This window comes from Equus przewalskii, chromosome 1 (assembly GCF_037783145.1).
Source record: "Equus przewalskii isolate Varuska chromosome 1, EquPr2, whole genome shotgun sequence".
NCBI classification, from domain to species: Eukaryota; Metazoa; Chordata; class Mammalia; order Perissodactyla; family Equidae; genus Equus; species Equus przewalskii.
The window spans coordinates 151,914,610-151,934,952 of NC_091831.1; the positions used below are offsets into that span (position 1 = coordinate 151,914,610).

General features: G+C 36.7%; 1 long non-coding RNA gene and 1 pseudogene across 1 annotated transcript in view; both read left to right on the forward strand.

The window, feature by feature from the left end:
• The window catches only part of LOC139084184 (uncharacterized), a 175,106-nt gene that overhangs the window by 48,434 nt on the left and 106,329 nt on the right, over positions 1 to 20,343 (forward strand). The gene's annotated exons all lie outside the window — the stretch shown is intronic.
• Positions 8,775 to 8,873, forward strand: LOC139078387 (U6 spliceosomal RNA; annotated as a pseudogene).

The window sequence follows — 20,343 nt, forward strand, 5'->3', positions numbered from 1 at the left end:
ACCGTGGTAGCTGGGGAAACTCCACCGGGGGGACTGGACTCTTAGGTCTGTGTATCAAATGTGGTTTGTGGGTTTTATTTTCCCCTCTGGAGCTCCTGGCACCGTGCTTTAGAAGAACAAATTCCTGAGAACTCCTTGTAAAAGTGCACATCACCAGCTTCATCTTGATTGGGCTTACTCATGAAGAAGGTCACCTGTATCACTACTCGAGAGCTGCATCCAGTGCATCATGCCTTTTCCTGTGTGTAAGAAAGGAAACTAAGGAAGAGCCTAGCACAGAGTAAGCACTCAATAAATAACTATTATTTTATTAGAATCCTACCAAATACCAAAGCTTGGGCCCCACTCATAGATATTCTAATTTCATTGGTCTGGGTTGGGGCGCAGGCATCAGTGTTTTTAAGTAGCTCCCTGGGTGCTGTGAATGGGCATCCACCATTGAGAACCAGTGATCTCTATAACCGAACGTTGCTTAGCCAACGTTAACTGCATATATATTTCGCTGACAGGCAGCGTTCTCCGTGATTCACACACTCATGTAATTCTCACAACACTCTATGGCAGGGATTATTATCACCACTATGAAGATGAGAATGCTGAAGAACAGCTTGCCCAATGCCACATAGCTGGCAAATTGCAGAGCTGGGATTTGAACCCAGAATTGGAGCATGTAGTAAAATAAAATACAGTAGCCTCCCCTTATCCACAGCTTCGCTTTCCGCGGTTTCAGTCACTCACGTTCAACCATGGTCTGAAAATATTAAACGGAAATTTCTGGAAATAAACAATTCCTAAGTTTTAAATTGAGTGCCGTTCTGAGTAGCCGATGAAGTCTCACACAGTTCTGTCCATCCAGCCCCGAAGGTGAATCATCCTTTTATCCAGTATGTTCACGCTGTATAGCTACCCACCTGCTAATCACTCGGTAGCTGTCTTGGTTATCAGGTCGACTCTTTCGGTATCACAGTGCTTGTGTCCAAGACACCCTTATTTTACTTTATGATGGCCCTAAACTACAAGAGTAGTGACGTTGGCAATTTGGATATGCCAAAGAAAAGCTATAAAGTGCTTCCTTTAAGTGAAGAAGTGAAAGTTCTCGACTTAAAAAAAGTCTCTTGCTGAGGTTGCTAAGATCTACAGTAAGATTTACTACAGTATATTGTTATAATTGTTCTATTCTATTAGTAGTTATTGTTGTTAATCCCTCACTGTGCCTATAAATTAAACTTTATTGTAGGTACGTATGTATAGGAAAAGACATAGTATATGTAGGGTTTGGTACTATCCATGATTTCAGGCATCTACTGGGGTCTTGGAACGTATCTGTGAGGAAGAGAGGACTACCGTATCGAGTCATAGACGAAGAATGCTGAAAGCTTACTCATATTCCCACTTACAGGAAAATGATGTCATAGCAACACCAGAACTTGGATTCTAGCACTGGAGGGCTAGTAAATAGGTCAGTGTAGAGACTGGGGACTAGAGAGAAAGAGATGCTGCTGGATGTCATGACCTGGTTAGTGTAACAGGCAAAGCTTACGTCCTCACTCTATAACTGGGTTGTAAGTTAAAGTAAGTTCTGATAAATCTCTGAAATAAAAAATAAATAATAATAAATCTCTGGTAAATCTACAGTTTAGGATTTTGTAGTCTGCTAAATATCTAAGCAAGTGAAAGAGTGTTTATCAACGTGCTCAGAAGTGAGGGTTATTTAACTCATAGCCAAATGTTATCATTTCAGCATGTAATCAATATAAAAATATTAAAGAGATATTTTACTTTTTTTGCACTCACTCTTCAAAATTTAGCATGTATTTTACACTTATAGGACATCTCAATTCAGTCTAGCCATATTTCAAGTGCTTGATAGTCACATGTGGCCAGCAGTTACCTTACTGGTTCGTGAGGATTCCTTGAGAAAATACTCAGGAACCAGTATAGGAAGTGAACGCTTGCCTTTTAGGATTGAGGGTTTAGGATTGAGGGCTAGAGCCTAGATTTCGAGGTGCCTCAGAAAGGGGCACACCTGTTAACTTGCAGCATTTGGTCAGGAGGGACTGCCAGATGTGTCTCCTTGGGACCCTTGAAGGAGGACTACAGCAGTGTGCTGAAGCATCTTCTGGTCTTGCAGCTAGAGGATGACCACCAAGAGGCTCTTTGCAGTGGAGAGAACTCTTTCAAGTGTCAGCAGCAGGATGACATTTGCCAGTTTGTGCTGCTGATCCATAAGAACAGAAACTTCTATGCCTTCTACCACTAGTCTGATTGCCACTCCCTGAGAGAGACAAACAGCCTGACCTGTAGTAACACTGGAAGAAAACACAACCCTGTATGGACAAAGGAGCACAACTAATTTTGAGAGACTGAGTACCTGAGGAAAGAAGACCAAACTGAACAACTAGAATAGAAAGGGTTCTACCAAATTAGAACTAACGAAAAAGATGGATGACAAATTAAGCGAAAAAGTGATGACACTCAAGGAGATACATTTCGAGTATAAAAAGGTTTTTTTCAGAACTCTTCATCAGCTGAGGGTGCGATAACAAGATACCATAGACTGGGTGACTTAAACAACAGACATTTATTTCTCACAGTTCTGGAGGCTGGGAAGTCTAAGATCAAAGTGCCGGCAGATTCAGTTCTTGTTAAGGGCTCTCTTCCCACCTTGCAGACAGCTGCCTTCTTACGCTGTATTCTCGTGATGGACAGAGGAAGTTTTGGTGTCTCTTCCTCTTCTTATAAGGGCACTAATTTTATCTTGGGTGCACCAACTTTATGACTTCATTTAAAAATAATTTTCTCCCATTCATTTAAACCTAATTTTCCTCCCCTAAGACCAGCACATTGAGATTATGGCTTTAACATGTGAATTTTGGGGGGACGTGAACATTCAGTCCATAACAAGAACGTATACAACTGATTTCCAAACGAAAAATTTTAACAAGTGAACTGAAAAAGAATACAATCTTTGCTGAGGATAGATTTAGTGTCCTGGGAGATCAAGGGAAAGAAAGAACTTAGAAAACACAGCAAAAACAAAGAGAACCATGACTGTAGTGATTGGGCAAGACCTAGGAGACTTACAATGTGACTAACAGGACTTTTAGAACGAGAAACTAGAATATACCGAAAAACAGTACGTGGAAGATGAGACTATATGCAAAGACACTCCTCGCTTCACTTCTCCGTGGCAGGATATTTTCCCTGACCTGGTGACTCTGGACTTGGCCATGTGGAAAGTGTGCCAATCTCTGAGCTGGGACCTTTAGGGGTTAGCCAAATTTCTCACGGCTCTCTGAAATGTCTACTTTTCTTCACCAAGAGATGTACATGCACCAAAACTATAGCTCTGTAAGGTATTGTCCCAGGAAAGGACATGTGGAATTAACCTGAACCCTACATGAGGTTGAGAGCCTGGACTAGTCAGCCCAGCTGAGCCTTGTCAAGACCAGCTGACTTGTAGCCAGACTTCAGACCTGGGAGCGGGCTTGTTGTAAGTGGGTAAGATTTTGGGGTTATAGGTTTGGCAGCATCGTGACAGCAAAAATCTGGCTAATACAAAATAATTCAACAAATAATTGAAGAAAATTTCCTTGAGCTGAAGAAAGACTCGAATCTTTAGATTCAGTCTCAAAGGGCATTCAGGAAAACAAACAAACACACTCACAACTAAATATATCCTGATGAAATTTCAAGAATAAGTTGTAAAGAGAATCAATGTAGTATAAACATTCTTTTCATGCTTTATAAAGAGAAAACAGTGGTTTTTAAAGCGAAAGAAAACAGAAGAAAGAACGGCTAACTGGAGGTTCTTTACCTATCCAAGATATCGTTTATCCATCAGAGCAAGAGAAAGTTAAGGCATTTGAGAATATATCACTCAGGTACCTAGTTGAGGAAAGTCCTTAAAGAAGGATTCCAACCTTTTGCTGATGGATTCAGATCATCTCTCTCAAGATACAGGGAGATAAAGAGGAGAGGAAGCTGTAGTGACAAATGTTGCAATAATTAAGCCTTGGTAGGTGATTAAAAATGAACTGAGAATTTATTCTATAAAATAAGAATTAGTCAAACAAAACAGAAACACTGAAAAAGATAACTTTTCTATAACATAGATTAAAATTAAAAATTATATTATAGGCTATCAAAGTAAAATTCTGCCATAGGACGAAGCATTCTAAATCTCCCTTTTCTGTGGGGAATAAGATATCCCAGTGGTCTCTTTGAATGGCAGAGGGAAGAGGGGAGGAAGCAGTTCAAGCAAGTCTATTGGAGGGAGGCCCAATTATCATTTAATGTTGATGTATTAATAGACTATATGTTTAAGTTATCATTATTAAGGATGGGACTATAATCACTAGAAATCAATAAACACAATTTTATTTCCAAATTACCTGGGAGAGAAGGAAAGGGAAGAATGAAGAGAAACTTAGATAAGCCAGCAAACCTTAAGGAAAGGGAACAGAAGAAACAATGTTAAATTATAATAAATGCTAGACATAAAATCTAATTAAATAAATAAAACCAACCATCCTAATAAATGCAAATGAACTGAATACCTGGCCATATGCTACGTGTTGGTAAAGAATAATGTGTCTTCTATTTTCTTTTGTTTAATACTTTTAATTATCTGGTGTGGGATGTGATTTAAAACCTTAAAATTAGAAGTAATCGAAAGAAGTTGATTTTTGTGCATTTAGTTATGGAAAACAGCATTTATATTTTAGGTTCTGTTGTTTCCTTGTTACATGCTTACTGAGGAAAGCATATATAGTGTTCTTTCTCCAGATGTTTAGCTATTAAGTTCAGTTTTAGAGATAGTGAGCAAAATGATAATTTAAATTTTGTTTTGCCCAAATATTAAAAATGTGAGATTGTTTTCTCAAAGTTCTACCAAAAACTGGCTCTTCACTCAGTTTTTATAATGACCAATTACCAAGCTACTCCTTTTCTCATCCCATGCAGAGTTGATTGTTTTTGTGTGAGTTTGAAAATGATGTCTTTATATTTTTAACATGTTCCTGGCTTGTTAGAATACTAGAAAATTATTTACTTTATCCTTGCAATAATTGAAGAGGTATTTCGTTTTTTCAGAGATGGGAGATTGTAAGGAAGGAGGATATTTTCTTAAAGAATGTATCAATGAAATATAATGTATTATGAGACTACATACAGTAATGAAGTTAGATATTTTTTAAAGTTCAGTTACAGTTTCTGATTTTTCCTCATTATTGAACTTTACAGAGTAATTTTATCAGGGAAAGAGAGAATTAATAAATGACCATTAAGCAGTGATAGTGACCAAGTTCATACGAGCATTTGCATTTCAGCTCATCTATTACAGGTCTGAGTCTAAATCAGTCTTGTCTTTTCATCGCATTTGACTCATACTTCCAGTTTTAAAATCAACCATTTCTTCCTTTTCTTGTTTTTCTTTTTTAATCTTAAAGAAAAGTTTCTGACGATTTTCAAAATTGATGCTCAGGTTTATAAATTGCTCATGAGTAAGCATTGTCAAAGGGAGAATCCAAACTAAGCTAATCCCTTTCCAGTAGCTCAAAACCATTGTTTCTTGGGTCTTCAAAATCTATTTTTTTCCTACAATCAAAAAGGGTCAAAATCCATTCTCACATTCCCTTTTCTCTCTGATTTCCACAACACACCCTCCGAGTCTGATTTCTTTTCACTTGCCAGTTGCCATACAAAGACTGATACAGCTCAATAAAATGAAAGACTCAGCACTGGGTGGTTCACACAAGTGGCTGAAGGGATTTTGAGATGGGTTAATGGTTCTGATTGTTTTCTCATATTGATTTTTAAGATGATTATATTTTATTTATGGGAAGAAAACTTCGACTTGCATCTGAACTGCCTTGAGGGTAAACTAGGCCTCTTACATGTTGAAAAATTTCATGTGAATTTGTAATGATTTGCGGGAAAAAAAGAGAGGGGAATATGCTGATAAATACTCTTTTCGTTTTAAGAAAGGATTATGACTTTAGAGGACCTGTCTGGACTAAGTGGTTGAATTAGTTTAATTGAAGTAACCATTTTTAGTAGGCAAGAAAAGGAGAAACAAAAGGTGGTCCTTTCTGGCTGCTTTCTGGCTGTAGTCCAAAGAGAGAGGTCAAAATGGTTGGTCATCTTGGCAGAGTGGTATGGAGGTGGAGAGAAATCCTGCATCTTGGGTAGGCCGAGGAGCTGGTCAACTCCTGGCTGCTTGGCTTTTGAGACTAATTCCAGCCTTTCAAAGGCTGCTGCTGATGCCCCTCACATGAAGGCGAGATGGCTCTAGTTATGGAATCCTGAGATAAATACATTTCTCTCTTTGCAGTCCTGGCTTGAATTTTTTGGATCTATTTCAAGTAGAGCAGATGACTAATCACCCCCTTCTGCTAGTTGATAATGGGTTGTCTATAAAACCTTGTTTTTGTATGGTTACCTTATTGTAGAGTTCATGTCTTCTGAGGAACATTCACAACTGAAAGCCAAGGAAAATGTCCACTCCAGGGTGTAGTAAAGCTGACAGGGAAAAAAAAAGCACTAAATGACTTGGCTCTGTTGTTTTTTAGTTTCCTGAGAGAAAGTGGCCTTGACCCCCACGCATTACTGCTTTTGAGATTGTAACAGCAGATGGTACGAAATGACAGTTGGTGAAGACAGCTAAAGGTGTTTATAACATTGCCGGGTTGTGCAGGTGACTTTAAAAACAAAGGATTTGGAAGTGATAAAAAGTGGAGACTGGCAGTAGAGATGGTAATAAAGCCACTAGCTACTTGAGGCAATGTCCTTTTTTACTTTTTTCTGTTATTGCATCTGATTGCAAATTAAAGTGGAAAAAAAAAATTAACCTCAGGCAGAAAAGAATATTCAGCCCCTGCCTCGGTGGTTTTCAGATCAAAAAACTGTAGTCTTTGATTTTTAGATTTGATTTTTTTCCCTTTGCCTGCTGGTTGCCATACAAAGAGATATAGCTCAATAAAATGAAAGATCCACCGCACTGTGTTTCACAGCAAGGGCCTGGGGGGATTCTCAGCCAGGTTAATGGATATGATGGTTTTCCCTTCATTGATTTTTAAGATGATTATATTTTATTTATAGGTGAGAAAATAATAGTTAATCTTAGGTTTATTGAAAACTTATTGCAAGGCTGCATGAATTGATAACAATAACAGTACATTTAGGGCAAGAAAACTAGACTTGTCTTTAATCCCTTAAGTGCTAGTGTGCAAGGAATCTATTGACTTGAAATTAAATGTGCTCTAATCCATAACTGAATCCAGGTAGGGGAAGAGTCGTATTTTTGGGCTGCTCTGAAAGATTTCGTTTCACAAAGCTTTGGTACACCTGAAGTGTTTCTTTTGTAAAAACTATGTGAAAAATTTAGGAGCTGAAAGCTCGGGGATATCAGCGTGTGGCCCTCTAGAGCCTTTAAGAACTGATTTCCATGCACATCCAAACCACAATGAGATACTACCTCACTCCCTTCAGAATGGCTATAATTAACAAGAGAGGAAACAACAAGTCTTGGAGAGGATGTGCAGAGAAGGACATTCCCATACGCTGCTGGTGGGAGTGCAAACTGGTACAGCCACTACGTAAAACAGTATGGAGATTCCTCAAAAAATTAAGAATAGAACTACCAAATGATCCAGCTATTCCACTGCTGGGTATTTACCCAAAGAAAGTGAAAACAAGAATGCATAAAGATACACGCACCCCTATGTTCATTGCAGCAGTATTCACAATAGCCAAGACTTGGAAGCAAGCTAGGTCCCCATCAAGGGAAGAATGGGTAAAGAAGATGTGGTATATATACACAATGGAATACTTCTCAGCCATAAGAAACGATGAAAGGTTGAGGGTATTATGCTAAGTGAAATAAGTCAGAGGGAGACAGTCAAATACCGTATCATCTCACTTGTAAATAGAAGATAAAAACAACAACAAACAATCGCATAGAGACAGAGATTGGATTGGTGGTTACCAGAGGGGATGAGGGGAGGGAGGAGGGCGAAAGGGGTGATTAGGCTCACTTGTGTCATGATGGATTGTAATTAGTCTTTGGGTGGTGAACATGAGGTAATCTACACAGGAATCAAAATACAATGATGTACACCTGAAATTTATATAATATTATAAACCGATGTTACCGCAAAAAAAAAAGTCTGAAAAAATTAATAAAGAAGTGATTTCCAAGTCAGCCGGTCATTTGTCAGCTAAAAAGCCTACTGGTCAATTGTGATTGTGTCCAGACATTTGAATCTTAAACCAAGATGTGTGGGTTCTAAGATGCGCAAAAACTTGAAACATCGGCTCATCGTGACTCAGAATTTCATTGCCTTAAAACTATTATAATTTGTTTCTGGGTCCTGAATGAGTTCAGGGACCAATTGGATTTAGAACGAATGAATCTGCGTTAGCCAAACATGGATGGTAATTTTGTCCAATAAAGATAGAACACTGGGTCTTTTTCTCTCAAAAGATTAAATAATTGTCAGCACAGTCGCTTTATATCAGTGGTTCAGAAACACCGGCGAGAGGCCTTTGATGTGCACTGCTTGTCAAGGAATGGAGAGCAAAAAACTTACTCCTCAGCAACTTAATTAGTCAAAAATTTCCAGATAATTGAAGGTTTATGCAGAGAAAGGAGAGGAAATATTCAAAGTGTGCTCTAGAGTTGGGAAACTTTGACTGTTGAGTCATTCAAAATAATAATGTAGCACTGTTTTAAAGTATTTCAAAGTTCACTTTTATTAAAAGTGCTATATATTGGGCTGGCTTTGGCAGCACGTATACTAAATTTGGACCAACACACAGATTAGCATGACCCTTGTGCAAAGATGTAAATTCGTGAAGCATTTCAGTTTTTTGCATTTCCTGCCGGAGTTACAACATGTATGTGTGAAAGCTAAAATGACTTAATACCATCTACACTTTGTACTAAAAGTGTATGACTGTGAATGGTCTGTAGTTGAGCCCAACAAGACATCTAGAGTCCACACACACATCAGTGAGCAGATGTAGTTTGTTTATGTATAGAATGTTTTTCTTTCTGAAAAACTAATGGTAGACACATTTAGATCATATTTATATATAAATATTTGGTTGTCGTCATTCTTTAAAAAAGTGCTATAGGGGCCTGCCCAGTGGTGTGGCGGTTAAGTGCTCACGTTCCGCTTCTCGGTGGCCCAGGGTTCACCAGTTTAGATCCTGGGTACGGACATGGCACCACTTGGCAAAAGCCATGCTGTGGTAGGCGTCCCACATATAAAGTAGAGGAAGATGGGCACGGATGTTAGCTCAGGGCCAGGCTTCCTCAGCAAAAAGAGGAGGACTGGCAGTGGTTAGCTCAGGGCTAATCTTCCTCAAAAAAAAAAAAGTGCCATATTAACTCTTACTGTAGCTAATATGAATGGTTGAAGTTGACTTTTACCTGTATTAAAAGACAAACTGAGGTATATTAAAAATGTTGAAAGTTTATTTGAGCAAAAATCAATTCCAATGAGCCAGCACCAACTGAAGTGGCTAAGAGTGCCCCATTGACGGAAGATAGGGGAAAGACTTTTACAGAGAAGAGGCAGAAGCAAAACAAGGGAGTTATTTGATTGCCTATAGCTTAAGCATTTTCCTTATTTGGAAAAACTGAGCCGGCTGTTTGTGATTGGTGGCCCTTAGGCTTTGGTTTCTTAAACTTGAGGCCTTTCAGGCTTCTGTTTTGGTTTGCTTACACAGGCTGCTAAGGGATGAGAACCATCTTAGTCTAGTGGCCTCCTTGTTTAATTAATTTAACACCTGTAAGGCTAATGTTCATTTTCAAATTACGCTATAGTCTTGTTTTCCACAAAATTTGACTTAAATGCTCAGTCACTTTCGATTGTGAGTGACATAAATGCTCAGTCACTTTCGATTGTGAGTGACATAAATGCTCAGTCACTTTTGGTTATTCAGTGACAGTGTAGGAAATTAACTTCCCACCACAATTGCACATACAAACATTCCCAACAAGAGCAAATCAACAGTCTAAAATGTCTGCCAGGAGGCATTGACTTTCTATGTCTCAATTCCGATATACCAAAGTAAAGGAACAGAGAAACAAAATAGTTGTGGGATTATGAAGTTTCCTCTCTTACTTGATTATTCTCAGTTTACTTGATTAATCCATATTACTTGAAGTTCTAGATTTAAAAGAAAAAAGACTAAAATAAGAATGTTCCAGAAGCTGTATCTCAGGTTCATGAAACTCTGGAGAAATTCAAGTGAATCTTTACACTATATGAGATAAAAACACAGAAATAGAATATTTGAAAAATATTCAAAGAAAAGCCCAAAAGGCGTTTGATTTTAGATAAACAGATTTGAAATGAAGCAAAAGGTGACCCACACCTTGAATACACACACTCAAATTTCTGTTATTTATTTCATTTAACTCCATTCTTTCTGCTCCCATCTTGAATTGGCAATACATTGTCCAGAAAACTGCAAAAAAAGTAATTCTTTCAGTAATATGGAATTATGGAAACTGGGAAGGGGCACTGTGTTAGGTTTTCTTTTAACTTTCTTTTACCTTAATATTTTTTCTGATGTCAAAAGTTATAGATATGGATTGTCAAAAATTCAGAAAATCTCAATGAACAAAAAGAAAAAAGAAAGCTGTTACCTGTGAATCTCTAATCTAGAAATAATCTCTGTTAGTATGTAAACATGGAGTTGGAATTACACGTATTGCTTAGTTACTTGGGGTTTTTTTTTAAGCCATATATAATCAGAAAAGTGCTTTTAAATAAAAAATAAATATGGATAGTTTTTTGCAAATGAGTAAGTAATTTTAATCACAGTTTGTCAGAGTCTATATATTCTTGTTCTTTTTGGCTAAATCTTACGTCTGTTAAATTTTGCTGTTTTCATTTCTCATTTCCCTCTGTTTCTGGAGGTGTGAATTAAATTGGACCAGAACAATGCATATTGCTTAAGGTTCAACTTAATAGCTTTAAGTTTTATTCCTGTGATATAGTAAAACTGTAAGAAATATATATTTTGGTCTTCATCCCCAGCTCTCAGCCACTACTCCTAAATTCTTTGTAATTTCTTAAGTGATAAGAACAATAGGAGCATCTTTTGCTATAATATTTGGTTTTTGTCCCTGGCTGCTCTGCAGCATAAAGGTAAAAGGAGCCTCTTTTGTTATTCATAACAAGCCCCTTTCAAGCACACCTGAGTTTCTGTTTCTGGTTTTTTTTTTTTTGGCTCCTAATGTCCGTTTATTTTTTATTTTGAAATTTTGAAATTTTTAAATTTTTAAAATTGAGGCAGCATTGGCTTATAACATTATATAAATTTCAGGTGTACATCATTTTATTTCGATTTCTGTGGAGACTGTATCATGTTCACCACCCAAAGGCTAATTGCCATCCATCACCATATACATGTGCCCTATCACCCCTTTTACCTTCCACCCTCCCACCTTCACCTCTGGTAACCACCAATCTAATCTCTGTAGCTATGTGTTTGTTTGATGTTGCTGTTGTTTTTATCTTCCACTTATGATTGGAATCATATGGTATTTGACTTTCGCCATAGGACTTATTTCACTTTGTGTAATAACCTCAAGTTCCATCCATTTTGTCGAAAATGGCAAGATGTCATCTTTTTTTTGTAGCTGAGTAGTAATCCATTGTGTATGTACACCACATCTTCTTTATCCATTCATCCGTTGATGGGCACTCAGATTGTTTCCAAGTCTTGGCTATTGTGAATAATGCTGCAATGAACATAGGGGTGCATAGGTGTTTATGCATTCAAGTTCTTTGGATAAATACCCAGAAGTAGAATAGCTGAATCATGTGGTAGTACTATTCTTAATTTTTTGAGGAATCTCCGTACTATTTTCCACAGTGGCTGCACCAGTTATATTCCCTTCAGCAGTGTATGAGGGTTCCCTTCTCTCCACATCCTCTCCAACATTTATTTCTTGTCTTGTTAATTACAGCCATTCTGACAGGTGTGAGATGATATCTCATTGTATTTTGATTTGCATTTCACTAGTAACTAGTGATGTTGAACATCTTTTCATGTGCCTGTTGGCTATCTGTATATCTTCTTTGGAAAAGTGTCTTCAGATCTTTTGCCCATTTTTTAACTGGGTTGTTTGCTTTTTTGTTGTTGAGATGTATGAGTTCTTTATATATTTTTAATATTAACCTCTTATCTTATGTATGGTTTGCAAATATCTTCTCCCAATTGTTAAGTTGTCTTTTCATTTTGTTGATGGTTTCCTTTCTGTGCAGAAGCTTTTTAGTTTGATGTAGTCCAATTTGTTTATTTTTTCTTTTGTTTCTCTTGCCTGCTAAGACTTGGTATTTGAAAAGATGATGCTAAGACCAGTGTTGAGGGGCATACTGCCTATGTTTTCTTCTAGAAGTCTGAGTTTATGTTAATGAGGTGACTTTTGGAAATCCCGGAAGGATCTTGGGCTGATTGTCAGGGGAACCAACTATGTGATTAGAGGGTTGGGACTTTCAGCCTCTCACTCTCCACCTCCACTCCCCTTCCAGGGAAAGGGGCTGGATGTTGAGTTTATTGCCATCGGTCATGATTTAATCAATCATGCCTATGTAATGAAGCTTCCATAAAAACCCGAACTGAAGAGATTTGGAGAGCTTCTGGGTTGGTGAACACATTGAGGTTCTAGGAGGGTGGTACACCCAGAGAGGGCATGGAACCTCCGTGCTCCTTCACACATTCTTTACCCAGTGCATCTCTTCCATTTGGCTGTTCCTGAAATATATTTTTTATAATAAGTGAGTAATAGTAAGTAAAGTGCTTTAGAGTTCTGTGAGCCATTCTACCAAATTTTCAAATCCAAGGAGTTGGGTCAGGGGAACCCTCAATTTAGAGCTGGAGAGCCAGAAGTACATGTGATAACCCGGGATTTGTGATTGTCATCTGAAGTGGAGGGAAATCTTGTGGAACTGAGCCCTTAACCTGTGGTGTCTGCACTGACTCTGTGTAGTGTGTCAGAACTGTGTAATGTGAAGGGGAAAAAGAAAAAACCTCATACCTTTGGTGTCAGAAGTGTTGTGAATAGGGAACATAGTTTTTCTTTTAATTTCTGTATTTTGTATCTTACTATAGCCTCACTCAGCAAGTTTTTCAATCAGGGATATATTTTGTATGCTTAATAGATTTACTAAAATTTGTGAGTAAATATGAAAATATGTAACTCTTCAGAGTAATAATGACAGCTCTCAGAAGCCTCATTTTAACTGCCAGTTGACATAAGACATTAAAATTTCAAGGGAATAAGAGTATTAAAAGTCTGCTATAATAATTTAGGAATTTCTTGATAAAATACTATTCTTTCCTTGATCCTCATATATCTAAACAATACCCCTCTCATTGATTTAGCATAATCAAGAATTATAATCACTAAAATTATCATGAGCACTCAAGACAATTAACTGAAAAACTCAAGATTTCTAAGAATTCATTAAAATTATATAAAATTGCTTTCCTGTATGCTGGAAACAGCCACTTAGAAATCATAAAGGAAAATATTTCTATTCATAATGACACCAGTTACATAAAATGCATGAGAATAATTTTAGCAGGGGTAACTTATGGTTGGTTTTCCCCTTGAGCAAATTCTGATTTTACTCTCCAGTGGCCTCAAAGCAGGACTCAGTAAGTGTTCCTATTCTCTCCACAGGAAATATACTCTTCAAAATATTTTGTAACTCTGTAGAATTTAAAAATGTCATTGTCTTTTGGGAAGAGGCTTTATGTGGCTTTTTCCACAAAATCATTCCCCCTCAGAATGTCTGCCATCTCTAGCCTCTTTTTTTGTATATCAATCATTAAATCAGAGGAGGTCTCTTTTCACTCTTCCCCCAGGAAGCCTTTGACCTTGGAAACTAATAGGGCATGCAAACAGTTAAAAACACTTATATATGAAGAATTCTTAGAAACAGTAGAAGCATTGTTTTTAATATATAAATGGAAAAGACTATAAACAGATACAGAAAGGAAATACAAAGTTAACAAATTTATGAAAAATATTCAACCTTAAACAAATTTCAAGTTAAAGAAGTAATAAAACACATAATTTCACTTAATAAATTGGCAAAAATGTAAAGAAAAAGATGAACATGCTTGTTAGGTTTTCATGAGGCATTGCTCACACCTTGGTGGTAGTTGAAATTGCCAGTAATCCAACAAGCAATTTGGCAATATTATCAAGAGTCTAAAACGTGGACAATCTCCCTGACTTAGTTCAGAACCTCATTGTCTCAGTTGAAAAGTCCTTTTAACCTCCTTTACAACAGCATAAATGCTACCACACCAGATAATTACCAAAAAACAAATCTGATTATGCCAGACCTGTTGGTGGGTCAAATTCCCTAGTCAATGGAAGTGTTGTTCCTTGTGCAAAGACATGCAAGACCATTCACACACTATTAACAATAGATACTATTTATTGAACAATTATTATATTTTAGTATGTTGTCTAAGGGTTTCTCCTTTTTTATCTCAGTTAATACTCATAAAACCTAATGAGGTAGGTATGGTTATTATTCCCATTTCACATATGAGACACAAAATAGTTAACTAACTTTCTCAAGGTCATCCAAACAATTTGACACCTGAGATTGAACCTCTATGCTATACTGTCTGTAAAAGGATGCCCATCCTTAGCTTCACCTACCACTTTCCCCAAGCATCCTACTCTTCAACCACACTAATATTCTTCCCTTTCCCCAGATCTAACTGGCTTCTTGATTACTTCAGACACATGTTAATTATTCTACCTAGGATTTCTGCACTCAGCCAGCCATTCATAAAACTTACACTGAAAAGCTAGTACTAACATACTCATCACATTATATTGTTATGTTTTTGTTAATTATGGTGGAGACTCAAATGAAAATGATAACATGCCATACCAACTCATATGGGATACAGCAAAAGCTGTATTAAGAGGAAAATTATGGTGGAGACTTTTCATTGTTAACTCAATATCTGTCCTCCTCTTTTTAATAAAAAGATTCCCAGGTTTCCTCGCGGCTAGGTGTGGCTATGTTTCTAAGTTCTCTCCAATGAGATGTAAGTTGTAGATGTTATAGGGGGCAGAGAGGAAAGTTCCTTAAGTGGGAAGAGGAGAGTGGTCTTGCTGCCAGTATCTTCTTGCTGGAACTTTGGCAGCCGGATTATGACCTTGAGGATTAAGGATAGTGAAGGAAAAAGATCCAAAAGCCCAAGTCCCTGGTGACTTCAGAAGCCACCATATTATCCCTGGGTTACTCACTCATTTTAGGGACACCTCTGTTATTAGTAGCTGAATGCAATTGCTAACTGATATATTTGTCAAAGGTAGACATTTACCTTTTTTTTGTAATATCTGATGTCTAGATCTCAGTTCCTAGCATAGAGTAAGCACCCCCAAAACTCTTGTTCAATATGTGGAATTTTTTAAATGAGGAAAATGTAAGTAATATTATTGTAAAATGCAACGTAAGTAAATACTGGGGATTTATGACACTTTTTTCTCCTTACCTGGACCCTGTAATCAAGTTCAAGCAACCCTCTTTACCTCGTAAGATATCAGATTTACACATATACTTTTATAATCCATTTCTTAGCAGGTTTCTTGTGTTTGGGGTAAAATGGAGAGTCGGAACAATGTTTACCTGATTTAGGTTAAGAACGTCTTTAGATCTGAGCATAATACTGAGGCTTGGGTGAACGTGGAATTTATCCCTGAATCATCTTGATAATAACCTTAGCGATCTACTCTAATAGACCTTATTTTGAATTTGGATATGTTCTTGCTTTTAGAATATGTGCTGCCTCCAGGGAAGAATTCTGTGAGAGAACTTGTACAGCATTGGACAAAACTATACTTTGAAACATTTAGTTAATACTTAGTTGATGGTGCCAAATTGTTTCCTTTGTTATATTGTTTACAGAATCCAAGAAGAAAGCATAAGGTTATTTATTGCCCAAGTCAAGTGCACAAATAACTGATTTGGAGGGCAATGAGAGATTAGGCAAATAAAATAAGAATGCTATTTTAAAATGTAATATCCTGAAACATACCTGATTACATACTTATGATCCTGGATAGATTGAACCAATAAAATCCAAGAAGCATTTTATTTCCACACTGTACGTGTGCAGCAAACCCTAAGCTATCATTTTAAGAGGTTCATGGTGTCCGACCAGTTTCACTTTATCTGTCACATTCTCCCATAGAGATATCGCAATAAAAATAGACACTCCTACTCAGATCTTTATTCGTAATTCCATGATGTTTGGGCATTTGAGGGTGTTTTTTGCTTACATTAGTAAGCCCATCTGATTTACCTTTTCAATAAGAAGCAATTACAGGAACGTTTAGCTAAGGTGATCACCATTTCTTCTATTGAGACATGCTGTTTCTTCCTTTTTTCTAGCCTCATCTTTTCCCCAGTTTGCCAGTAAATCTCTCAGGGGGCTGCAGTTACACATTATCCTTCCGGGTTTTCCTCTACTTTCTTTGTCCTCATAAGAAATACCAAGAGGATATTCAGGCCACCGGCCCAACTATTTCTTCGTTTTTCTCCTCTTTGATGTCTCTTATATTTTACCTTTAACTGTAAACCTTCAAAGTCATAATTTTTAAGCTGTAAAAACCCTCTATTCATCTTGGTACTAATGGCTCACCTTAGAAGGTATGGAGATTTTGTTTTATTTTGCCAGCGTAAAATGTCCGATACACACCACCCAGAGCTGCTTTCATGAATTGTGATTGGAGACGCAAAGTTTTCAGCTCCTAAAAGAAGTGGACAGTTTTACTCTCTTCATGAACTTAAGATCTTCCCAGTCCCAGGGTAAAATTATAAGTAACTGAATTTTACTGTATTTCCGTTAACCCCCTGGCTTCAGTACAGAATTCTGAAGTCTCCTGGTTTCTGATCTTCCAGTGATGTGAACCTCTGTGCCTCTGTTAGGGTGGCAGTGTCCCTGCCTCCTGGGGGGTCCTTGCTGCGAATATTGTAGGTCGCTCCTCTTTACTTGCTCATTCTATTTCTTCTCATTTGGATAGTTCCTTGTTTTTTCTGGAAACTTTGCCAGAGACACCTTACATTTCCACGTACCTATTGACTCATTTCTCAATCACATTAAATTTCTTTATGCTACCAATATCTGTGACTGTTTACCTATCTAGCATCTATTTATGTATTTTTATCTATGAAACATGATAAATTTTGATACTTACTAAATTCTAAATGCAGTAATATATGCTTGACACATATTTTCTAATTTAATTTAATCCTCAAAAAATCCTGTAAGATAGGTATTACCACATTTCACAGAAGAAACTATATTTTTACTTAGCAACTTATAATAATAATGACAACAATAATCATTTATTGAATGGCTAATGCGAGGTAAGCATTGTACTAGGAGCCTTATTTATTGTTTTATGTGATTATTTATTGCCTTGTTTGAAACTGGATTTAAAGCAGCTTAATTTAACTATTCTCTAATTTTCATAGCAACTCTGAAAATGGAAATCTCATTTTAGAGATGATGAAAAGATCTTCTAATTTATTGATAAAGCTCTATTTATTCATTTTATATTTACATAAACAATCTAGCAAATGGCACTTGGGAGGGAGCCTTTTCCTAATTGCCTGCCCTTGCCTTGTTTTGTTTCTCTTAGGCCCTCAGACCAGTCAGAATTTTTGTCTATAGCGCTTGTTTCATTTTATGTATTCACTTGTTTTATAAATGTTGCTCTCTATACAAAACCAGAAAATATAGCTCAATGAAAATTTTATAAAATTCTGTTCCTTCTTTCTGGAATACTCTTTCCTCACTTTATTGTCTGACATCCTTGAGCTAAAGCGTCCCTTATCAGAAGAGTTTCTGATCCCTAGATTAGGCGTCTCTTTTAAATATTCCTTTAGCTCTGTGTAATTCTCTGTGTAAATTCCTTCAAAGAATTTAGCAGAGTTTTGATTAAGCAACTGCTTTTTTAATTAAGACTTTACTTTTTTAGAGCAGTTTTAGGATCACAGCAAAACCGAGGGGAAAGTGGAGAGATTTCTCGTATACTCTTTTCCTCCTCACAAGGACAGCCTCCCCTACTATCAACATCAGGCTCCGGAATGGTACATTTGTTACAGTCAATGAACCTACACTGACACATCAGTATCACTCAAAGTCCAAGTTTACATTATGGTTCACTCTTGGTGTTGTACATTCATTCTGTGGGTTTAGAGAAATGTATAATGACATGTATCCAACATTGTAGCATCATACGGAATATTTTCACTGCCCTAAAAATCCTCTGGGCTCCACCTATTAACCCTCCTCTTTCCCACAACCTCTGGCAACCACTGATCTTTTTATTGTCTCTATAGCTTTGCTTTTTCCAGAATGTTGTATAGTTGGAATCATACACTATGTAGCCTTTTCACATTGGCTTCTTTCACTTAGTAATATGCATTTAAGTTTCCTCCATGTCCTTTCATGGCTTGATAGCTCATTTCTTTTTAATGCTGAACAGTATTCCATTGTCTGATGTACCACAGTTTATTCATTTACTCCAGTTTATTTATTATTCACATCTTGGTTGCTTCCAAGTTTTGGCGATTATGAATTAAGCTGCTATAAACATCCATGTGCAGGTTTTTGTGGGGGCATAAGTTTTCAATTCCTTATTAATTGATTTTAAAAAAGTAAGTTCACTCAATCAATATATATTTGTTTCTACCTTCTTATGCATCAGGCACGGTGCTAGTTTGTGGGTGTGGAGTGGTGCTGCTTTCATGTCTGTTGTCCCTGGAGAATATAGGCTTCATGAGAGTGCGCATGTGTCTAGTGTATTCATCACTGTCTTCACAGATTCTACCATCTTTCTTGACATACAGATGAAAGATACATCTATATCAAAGTGACTGAGAAAGGCTGAAAGGAAAGGATGAGCAAAGATGTAATAGGTGACTGCAAACAAAAATAAACCAGGAGGTGGTATAATAATGTCAGACTACATTGAATCAAATGCAAAGCATCTTATAATGATAAAGGTACAGTCTTCAGTGAAAATCTGGTATCAAGATTTATGTGCCATACAACAAAGCATCAAAATTTATATTTATTCTCTAAATAATGAACCTGTGGAGAAACTTTCTTTAATTTTTGTATGTATATTTTTCAGCTTTTTGTCACAAAATCCCTAGTGTAAGTCATGTAAAACACCTGAATCTGGCCATCCACTCCTGAAATTCAAGTGGATTCTTGCATATAACTCATGAATATAGTGAAGAGTTTCATGGATTATCATAACATATTGAAAAACCGGAGGATTTATTTTTCCTGAGTGAACAAACCCAGGTCACTGCCCTAGTTTGTGGATGTTTTTGATTCTCTTCTGGTAATGCTTTTCATGTTCAATTCACATCCATGTCTCTATGACTCTCCTCTTCCATCCTTCCCTCCCCTTCTTCTGTTTCCTCCTGTCTCTCTATGGTTCAATTGGGCCTTTGGTGGCAAATAATAGAAAATGCTAACTAAAGGGATATAAAGGCAAAGGAGCCCTTATTTTAAAATGTTTAAATAATTTTAAAACTGTATTTTAGAAAAGTCCTGTTAAACTCTCATTTAAATGTAAAGGTATAATAAATACATTCTCACGCATACAAGAAAACAGAAAATACATCAAGCAAAGACGTTCTTTGTGAATGTACTGGAGATTGTACTCCAATAATAGGAGAAATAAATACAGGAAGTAGCAACAAGTTAAGTGGAAAGTAAAAGTGTGAATAACTTACTAACTGCTATTTTTATCTTTAAAAAAAACCCCATGACAAATAAAGCAAACAAAAGTAATATCTGAACAATACAGAATTAAAAATCTAGACATGCCCTTTTGGAGCGGGGATGGAGGAGGAGAGCAAGTATACATCTTATTTTAAGAGGGAGAGGTAGATAGATACATTTAAGAAATTATTAGAGAAGAATAAACGTAATATGAATGAGCAATGACCAGAAGAAGAGAAAGTGAATGCATGATTTTAAGGCTAGAAGAAGTTTTATGCTAGCTAATAGGAAAGATAAAGAGAATAAAAAGAAAAAAATGAAAATGAAAGATTAAAAATATGAAATAGAAAAGAAACGTTCTAATGTAACAGCAAATGGATACGATTCACTAATTAAACATAGAAACTCTGATTGGATTAATATATATGATAAATGAGGCCCCACAAAGATAGGATAGACAGCTGGTGTTCAGGAAATTAGCTCATTAAGAGCAGAAAATTAAAGCTGGATTTCTTACCTTATACTATATACATAGGT